Source organism: Dicentrarchus labrax, unplaced genomic scaffold (genome assembly GCF_905237075.1).
Source record: "Dicentrarchus labrax unplaced genomic scaffold, dlabrax2021, whole genome shotgun sequence".
NCBI lineage: Eukaryota > Metazoa > Chordata > Actinopteri > Moronidae > Dicentrarchus > Dicentrarchus labrax.
The window spans coordinates 555001-565000 of NW_026136721.1; the positions used below are offsets into that span (position 1 = coordinate 555001).

Genomic DNA, 10000 nt, shown 5'->3' on the forward strand with positions numbered 1-10000 from the left:
TTCAGCTTCTGGAAGTTTATATGGGAAACTGTTGTAGGTGTCAGTCAACACATGATCGGACATGAACAGAAAGTTAACCAATAACTGCGTGTACTGACGTGTGTGTGTGTGTGTGTGTGTGTGTGTTGATAAGGATGCTCACACAGTGGGAAAAACAGAGCGAGCAATAAAAGAACAGACAGAGGGAGAGAGAGGGAGAGAGAGGGAGGGAGGGGGGTGAGTAGGTGTCCTTGAGGCAGACGTCGGGCGCTGTGCCAGGGCCGCAGCTTCAACGACCAATCAGCTGTGAGGTTACAGGGAGGGTGGCGGGCAGCCGGCCAATCAGGGCAGAGTTTAGTGATCAACAGTGAAGCTGCTCGTCTGGTCTGACTGGATTCTCTCTCTCTCTCTCTCTCTCTCTCTCTCTCTCTCTCTCTCTCTCTCTCTCTCTCTCTCTCTCTCTGAAAGCTCTGACACTTCTTTCTTGTGTTTTCCTTCTTCTCTCACTTCCTTTTTCTTTTTACAGTCAGCATTTTCTCTCTCTCTCTCTCTCTCTCTCTACACACTCTCTCTCTCTCTCACACACTCTCTCTCTCACTCTCTCTCTCTCTCTCTCTCTCTCTCTCTCTCTCTCTCTCTCTCTCTCTCTCTCTCTGCTCCATTCAGTTGGAGCTTGCTTGCCCCGCTGCATCCATGCTGTATCAGTGTGGATTGTGAAACTCTGCAGCTGTAAGACACGCCCTGTTTCCTGTAAAAGTGTGTGTGTGTGTGTGTGTGTGTGTGTGTGTGTGTGTGTGTGTGTGTGTGTGTGTGTGTGTGTGTGTGTGTGTGTGTGTGTGTGTGTGTGTGTGTGTGTGTGTGTGTGTGTGTGTGTGTGTGTCCCTTACAGAAAGTAGCTCCAGAGTGATGTAAAGGTCACGTGACTTCTGATGGATCGTATTGATAGAAAATGAAAGTGTGTGTCGGTCAGATTCAGTGTGAGTGTGTGAACGCAGCCCGAAGTCTCTTTATTCTCCTCTTCCTCTTCCTCTTCATCATCCTCCCTGATGAAACTTAAAGACTCCTGCAGACTCGTCTTAGGACACATAGTGAGTGTCAATATACACTCTCTCCTCTCTCGCCTCTCCTCCAGGCTCTCTACACTTGTTTGTGCCTGTCAACCAAAGGCAGTGCAGCATTCTTGAACACACACACACACACACACATTCCTCATCCTGCTCGGCGAGTTATTTTTACCGTCAGAGTGTAACAGGCCCTCTGATGGCCGCTGGCCTGCTTTCACAGTTGGAATCATCTTTTCATCCACAAGCTGCTCTCAGGTTCATCCAGTCAGCCCAGTTACTGTAACACACTGACCAGCACACACCAGTTACTGTAACACACTGACCAGCACACACTGACCAGCACACACCAGTTACTGTAACACACTGACCAGCACACACTGACCAGCACACACCAGTTACTGTAACACACTGACCAGCACACACCAGTTACTGTAACACACTGACCAGCACACACCAGTTACTGTAACACACTGACCAGCACTGCTAACTGCTAACACTGCTAACACATGCTGTCAACATTCATTTTGATACTTTTCTGTTTTAGTGTTTTTATTTAACATTAATTAGCTGAGGACGTAGCATCACATTGAAACCTGCTAGCACACACACACACACACACACACACACACACACACACACACACACACACACACACACACACACACACACACTCTTTCTCTGGGCTTTAAGCTGCATCTGGAGCTGTTTAGCGCCACAAAGCTAGAAACAATGCCGCCGGCTGTGTGTGTAGCAGAGCTACAGTGCGTTAGCGGGGCTAGCTCATTAGCTGCTGGCTTAGCGGGAGCTTTGTGTGCTGCGGGGAGAACATGGTGATAAACCCGGCTGAGGTGGGAGCTGTGGCACCTCCCTGTATCAGCTTACACCTCCTCCATCCACAGACCCTGTGTGTGTGTCAGCTGGTTGTCTGGCTCTTTTTCCATCACCTCTCCTCTTCATCTCTCTCCTCCTCTCTCTGTCCATCCTTAGTTGCCTCCTAATTAGTCTTACCAACCCTCTAAGCTCTTAATCTCTCTCTCTGCCTCCATCCCCCCCTCTCTCTTTCCTCCTCATCCGTCCATCTGTAATTCTTCCTCTGCCTGTTGCATCCTCTCATCCATCCTTCACCCTTCATTATTTCCCTCCCCGTCAGATTCCTCCCTCCATCCTTCCATCCCTCCTCCCCCCCCTCACTCTGCCCCGTCTAACAGTAGCAGATTACCCCCCCCCCCGTCCTGTTCATCCCGTCTGCATCAGGAGCTCCACGCCGTCTTTAGCTCAGCTTAGCTTCTGTTTACGCCCAACATCACCTTTTAGTTCCTTCTTTTTCACCTGTTTATTTAACAGCAGGCTCACCAAGCAGACATTTTTATTCCTCTTTAAATTCCACATTTGCCTTTTTTAGATACGTGTCACCAAACAAGATATACTTATATATACTTTTATATATACTTATATATACTTTTATATATACACACACACCATAAAGACGACAACATGACGTGTAATCCCCCCCCACAAAGCTCTGAGTTACAGTAGCATCCATATGTAGTACTGCTTAATATTGTTCTTTATTAGTACTGTTGATTTAAGTTTTAATCCATATTTTTAAGTTTTTACCATCAAAAGAGACAAAAATACCACATGAACACTATGATGGTGGTTTTCAATGTACAGTCTGTTTATATATAAAAAATGACTGTATTGTGTGAATGAAGGTTTTTAACCTATTCAGTGTATCTGAGCCCAACAGGCTGTAAACATGGTCACTATGAGGCCTTATGGAGACTGACTCACTGCTGGAGCCTCTAGTGGCCGTTAGAGGAACTGCTTCCATACGTTTCTCAACAGTGTTGAACTGTGTGTGTAAAACTATTGTGAAGTAGTCTTTATGGGCTTGTGGCTGTATCACTTCCACCTGATGTCTCTTTTTCCTCCCTCACTCGTCTTTCTGTGAGCTGTCCCACATGCAGTCGATGTCTCCCTGTTATCTGACGCTGGTCCACATACAGCAGATAGCAGGTATCTCTCTCTGACTCAATCTGGGCCTGCACAGTTCAGTTTGTGTGTCTGTGCAGCGACTCTTATCTGACAGGACTGATCGTATCATCGGGAACACACACTGACCTCTGTACTCTAAAGCCTGTGTGTGTGTGTGTGTGTGTGTGTGTGTGTGTGTGTGTGTGTGGTGTGTTTATGTTCTTTGTCTCGAGTCCGTTTAAATCATGTTTCTATTCCTAAGTACAGTTTGTTACTGAGTTTTTCTCTTCTGGGGGCAACTATTGGACTTATTTACCCCGGTGCCTGAACTATGAATGTGCACATCATATATGTATTTGTGTGTAGAACAATGTGTGTATCTGCATACTGCAGTGTATATTGTGTGTCACTGACTGTCTCTCTGTGCTCTCCCCCTGCAGTGTGAGCAGTGGTTGCAGACACACACACAACAAACCCCGCCCCCCTCCCGCCCCGCCCCGAGACACGAGCGAGCGAACGTTGCTTTACGAAAAGGACGGGTAAATATGCTCCTCCCTCCTTTCATTCATCCCTCCATCCATCCCTCCTGCCGGCTGTCGGACACACACCTCCTCGCTCTGCCTGCCGTGCTTCTTCATATCTGTCCATCTGTCTGTCTTTCATCCCTCGCTTACGATATATCGCGCCACGCCATCCTATGGAAGCCCTTAACCGCCAAGAACCAAAGCTTCATTATAATGAGAAACGTTCTCAAAATGTAAAACACATAAAAGCAACATCTATAGTTTCTATCTTGAGTTAGCTAATGCTCAAAGCAGCCAACAGCTGACGTAGACTGGCTCGGTCATTGTCTCTTGTTTTTCTAACATAACTTAAGATGTGACTCTATATTTATATTTCTATATTTTAAGAGAGTTTCTCGTTATAATGACTTTACAGAATCCTTTTATTTTTCGTCACGTCGGCGGCAACGGGCTTCCGTACATCCCCTCTTTCGTTCTTCCTCATTCTCCTCCATCGTTCAGCAGCATGGCCGTCATTCCCTTTGGCCCCCTTTTTCATCCTTGAGCCGTCTTCCATCAGCTTCAACGCACACACACACACACACCTGTAAACATCACCTGCCGCTTCCTGGCTGCCTGCTGGTCATGTGACCGCCCGCCTTAGAGGATGTGAGAAAGCTTCTTGCTCTTCAGCTCTTCATCACTGTGCCTGTTGCTGCCTACTGGTTCCGTTTGGGGGGTTCCTCTGCGCTCACCCTGCCCCCGTTAAAGCTCTTGTATTTTATTGTTTATTACCTGGATTTTAATGAGGTTTGTATTTGTGTCTGTGGGACCGAGCAGCGGTTCAGAGCGATGTTTTATTGGAGAGATTTACATGATCTTTTAATGTGTTTGTTTGTTTTATTGAGACGGTGATTTGAATCAGTCGTTAGGAAACACTGTCCGTCCTTCAGTTGTGACTTTTGGCTCCGAGTGCATCCTGAGTTGGTAGAAATCCGAAAGTATCTGGATGTTTTATCAAATAAAAAGTATTACACTTAAAACTAGGATAATACACAAAGTACATAAAGTACGGAGTGAAGAGAGATGAGATGGGGCATTAACACACAGACGGGATGAATGTGTGAGTGTGTGTGTTTGTTCATCTGAGAGTGACGGAGCGAGTAGAGGAATCTGCGTCCTGATTGGCCGAGAGCTGGCAGACATTTTCCACAGTGAGGCTGTTCGGTGGTTGGCTGAGACGCCCCCCTCCCCCCTCTGCCTCCCTGGCTCTGGTATGCCGTACAGTAGAGCTGACACACCGTCGATGCTATCTCAACACTTTATCACATCGGGTCTAAACTCCACTCTGTGTGTGTGTGTGTGTGTGTGTGTGTGTGTGTGTGTGGGACAGCACTGCACACACACACACACACACACACACACAGAGCAGGGGAGAGCCTGAAAGACAAGATGATGCAAGAGAGAGAGAAGGGGGGGGAGGAGGAGGAAGACGAGAGGGAGGAGAGAGGATGAGCAGAGGGAGAGTCACTCATGCAGCGTTTATTCTTACAACAGAAGTTGAACAAAAGAAAGAAAGGAGGACGGACAGAAAGACTTTTATTCACAGGTTTTTAAGGCTATTTTAAAGTTTCCTGAAAAACGATAAAAAGTTGTTGATGACTCATCCTGAACTCTGAGTGGCGTCTTCCTGAGGGCCGATATCTCTGGCCTCACTGATCACTGCACAAAGACCCACTCTAGAGCTTTACTCGGTGACTCGGTTGCCGGCTCATGTTTTTACATTTGTATGAATAAACGTTGTTTGCTGCAGAGTTTGAAGCTAAAAGTTGGGTTTGATCTGGTTTTAAACAGTTTCAGACACAACTCTGTGTTCCTGTTTCACTGTGACGATGTCCCGGTGCAGTTCGCTCCGTACACAAACACGAGTTCGGGCTTTATTGGACAATGTGCAGCCAGGTGCCACAGTGCAGCGTGTGGAGAAGAAAGCGCTGTGTTTGCCCGCGGACGCTCTGTGTTAACAAGTTAGGGCAAAGTACTGCAGCGAGGGGAGCGGAGGAAGGAGGGAGCAGTGGAGGATGGGTATGGCAGCTGAGTGTTAGATGGTGGTGTGTGTGTGTGTGTGTGTGTGTGTGTGTGTGGGGGGGGGTTCAGTGAGAAAGGGAGCGAGAATGCCCATCAATCTCTCTCGCTCTGAACACACTCGCACATGGGGAAGCAGCAAAGCACTCTCTTGTGACTCCCGTGAGTGTGAGCTTCCTGTTGTGGTCGAGACACAGAAACAGAAAGAGACCAGAGATAAAGGGGGGGCCGGGGGGGGGGTTCTTTCAGTTTCTGCAGTCGAGTTTAATAAATAAATAAACAGCAGCATCAGTTTAATTGTGACGTATTTAAGCGTTCATTTGCAGAAGGATTGATCACGTGCAGCCATTTTGATGTGCTGTGTGTGTGTGTGTGTGTGTGTGTGTGTGTGTGTGTGTGTGTGTGTGTGTGTGGTGGGGGGGGCGTTGATGCTCTACCCTCTTCACACTGTGATGTTAAGATGTCCACAGACTTTTGGCCGTTGTGTGAAAAGAAGAAACTGTGTGTAAGCTGCCATTTTAGGAAACAGGATGTAAAAGTTGGTCCAGCCGGCTAATTAGCATCTGAAGCTAATTAGCTTCAGATGCTAATTAGCTTTAGATGCTAACACCCATGAATAGAGAGATAGATGGAGCGATGGAGGGAGAGCGACAGTTAGGAGGAGGTAATAAATAGCCAACATATGGTCACCGGATCCTCCCTCCCCCTCCCTCCTCCCTCCTCCCTCCCTCCCTCCTCCCCCCTCCCTCCTCCCTCCCTCCTCCTCCCCCTCCCTCCTCTATCTACCCCATACATCCCTCCATCCCTCACCTCGTGTCTCTGAAGCTAAACACAGACTGTTAGCCGACACCGCCTCGCTAAAAGAGAGCGATATAAATATAAGACGGTTAAAGGAAAAGAAATGAGGAAGAGTTGAAAGCAGGAAGAGGAGAGCGAGTTGGGGCTGTTTGCTTTCTGCAGCAGGTGTCAGTTGTGTCAGTTTGCCTCTGGCTCTCTGCCCCGTGGGGCAGTTAATGATGCTAGCTGGCTACTCGTGCTGCTAACGCTGGCTAGCTTACAACAGTAACGTAGGATGAGTTAAACACAGAGAGATAATCAATAAAGAGTCAATTTAACTTGTCCACAGGCTAACAATGCCACGCCTAACTCTTATTACAACTCTTATTACTCTTATTATAACTCTTATTATAACTCTTATTACAACTCTTATTACAACTCTTATTATTACTCTTACAACTCTTATTACAACTCTTACAACTCTTATTATAACTCTTACAACTCTTATTACAACTCTTATTGCAACTCTTATTATAACTCTTATTACTCTTATTACAGCTCTTATTATAACTCTTATTACTCTTATTACAACTCTTATTATAACTCTTATTACTCTTATTACAGCTCTTATTATAACTCTTATTATAACTCTTATTACTCTTATTACAACTCTTATTATAACTCTTATTACTCTTATTACAGCTCTTATTATAACTCTTATTACTCTTATTACAACTCTTATTATAACTCTTATTACAACTCTTATTGCACCTTTTATTATAACTCTTATTACAACTCTTATTACAACTCTTACAACTCTTATTATAACTCTTATAACTCTTATTACAACTCTTATTACAACTCTTATTGCAACTCTTATTGCAACTCTTATTATAACTCTTACAGCTCTTATTACAAATCTTATTATAACTCTTATTACAACTCTTATTATAACTCTTATTATATCTCTTATAACTCTTATTATATCTCTTATTGCAACTCTTATTGCAACTCTTATTACTCTTATTACAACTCTTATTATAACTCTTATTACTCTTATTACAACTCTTATTATAACTCTTATTACAACTCTTATTACAACTCTTATTACAACTCTTATTATAACTCTTACAACTCTTATTATAACTCTTATTACAACTCTTATTACAACTCTTATTATAACTTATTACTCTTTTTACAACTCTTATTATAACTCTTACAGCTCTTATTATAACTCTTACAACTCTTATTATAACTCTTATTACTCTTATTACAACTCTTATTACAACTCTTACTACTCTTATTACAACTCTTACTACTCTTATTACAACTCTTACTACTCTTATTACAACTCTTATTACTACTCTTATTACAACTCTTACTACTCTTATTACAACTCTTATTACAACTCTTATTATAACTCTTACAACTCTTATTATAACTCTTATAACTCTTATTACAACTCTTATAACTCTTATTACAACTCTTATTGCAACTCTTATTGCAACTCTTATTATAACTCTTACAGCTCTTATTACAAATCTTATTATAACTCTTATTACAACTCTTATTATAACTCTTATTATATCTCTTATAACTCTTATTATATCTCTTATTGCAACTCTTATTGCAACTCTTATTACTCTTATTACAGCTCTTATTATAACTCTTATTACTCTTATTACAACTCTTATTATAACTCTTATTACAACTCTTATTATAACTTATTACTCTTTTTACAACTCTTATTATAACTCTTACAGCTCTTATTATAACTCTTACAACTCTTATTATAACTCTTATTACTCTTATTACAACTCTTATTACAACTCTTATTACAACTCTTACTACTCTTATTACAACTCTTACTACTCTTATTACAACTCTTACTACTCTTATTACAACTCTTATTACAACTCTTACAACTCTTATTACAACTCTTATTACAACTCTTATAAATTCATGTTACACTCTCGCTTAGTAAGTAATTATTTGATAAACAGAAAATGCTAAGCTAAACAAACAACTGTTTAACTAAACCAAATATGCCTAAAATGACACCCTGACTTTCTACACAGTGTACAGAGTATTGAGTATGCTAACTGCTAACATGCTAAAATGCTAAGTGCAACACAATAAGCTAGCTTTAAAAGCTACTAGCATCACAAACGATGCTACTAAGTGGGTGATTCAAATTAATTGATTAAAATTAGATTTAGAATTTTAGATTAATGTTGTCAACATACTGATCGATCAGGTAATTGACAATCTATAGATTAGTTAGCATTACGTATGCTACGTAGCCTTCTAGCACAATACAGGAGGCTACATGTAGCGAGCTAACTCAGCAGTTATTGCAGAATACTCCGTTTTATTTATGACGTCCAGAGATCGAGCAGCGTCTGTGGATCCCGTTATTATCTGTAGTGAAGTGATAGAAACTTGAAGCTCGTCCCTGCTGAGACTTTATGTCCCAGCTGTCATTGTCAGATAAAAGGAGGGAGGGAGAGGATTTATGGGGCTCAGGTGACGGGAAACCTTTCAGCTCACCCTCCATCCCACACATTCATCCATCTCTTCATCCCTCCTCCTCCTCCTCCGACTGCCACTGGGTTACATCTTCACACAGGTGCCACAAACAGCAGGAGCTTCACGCTGTGAAGTCGTTGACCTCGGGGTCACCGAGGGCAACAAAACGAGGCGGGAACTGCGTCGCTAAATCGAGTTATTTAATAGAAACCGACGTCGGGTTTTTGATTTACATCCCAAAAACAGTTTCTCTGTTTTTACCTCCTTTTTTATATCTTTTATCTTATTAAGTTCCTCATATTCTTTATTTCTACAATTTATTTACTCCAACAATCAATTATTTAATAAAGATTTTTCATTTTTTAAAAAGAGCTCATGTGCAATTTAAATAAATGTATTTTAATTAATTTAATGAACAACTGAGAAGAAACCAGCAAATATTCACATTTGAGAAGCTGAAAAAAACCCTCAGCTTAAATTACCGATAGAGTGAAATCAGATCAAAATATTTATCGATTGATCGACTAATCGTTCAGACACAGTTTTAATTACGGTTTCAGGTAGTTTCAGGTAACCATGGCAACAGTTTTTTTCTGCTTCCTGTTCTCATTTGAATGTATGCAGCTGCTCTTTATCTTAATTATTTGTAACGAACCCACATTGATCCGTTTTATACGTCTGTTGATTTCTCTTGTTGTTCTGGATGATGGAGAGGAGACAGGCAGGCAGGCAGGCAGGCAGGCAGGCAGACAGGCAGACAGACAGACAGACAGAGTTGAGTTTAATGATAAAAAATAAGACTAATTTCCCAGAAACAAAGCTTTTATTTTACTTTCTTAAGATCCCTTTTTTGCACTTTGTCTGTAAATGAATCAAAAACAAGCTGCAGTTCCTGTAACGGCCACTAGAGGCTGGCTCCATGTTAAACTGTCCAACAGCAGAAACAAACATGTTTACAGCCTTTTGCTCTCTGGAGATAAACAGCTGTACCAACATTATATTAACGGTTAAAGTTAAACAGGGCGTGAGTGACGCTTTTTAACTTCACGCCAACGAGACAGCAGAGAGGAAGAGGAGGGGATGGAGTTA

General features: G+C 42.4%; 1 protein-coding gene across 5 annotated transcripts in view; it reads left to right on the plus strand.

Annotated features, from left to right (window-relative positions):
• rreb1a (ras responsive element binding protein 1a) overlaps positions 1-10000 on the plus strand; it is a 59535-nt gene that overhangs the window by 20930 nt on the left and 28605 nt on the right. For 2 of the 5 annotated variants that reach the window (XM_051385715.1, XM_051385716.1), the window contains exon 2: positions 3461-3559. The exons of 2 other annotated variants lie outside the window; for them this stretch is intronic. The gene's annotated coding sequence lies outside the window, so the exon portion shown is untranslated. Of the gene's footprint in view, positions 1-3460; positions 3560-4614; positions 4798-10000 lie in introns of those variants that run through there. One more of the 5 variants, XM_051385717.1, reaches the window with a different exon arrangement.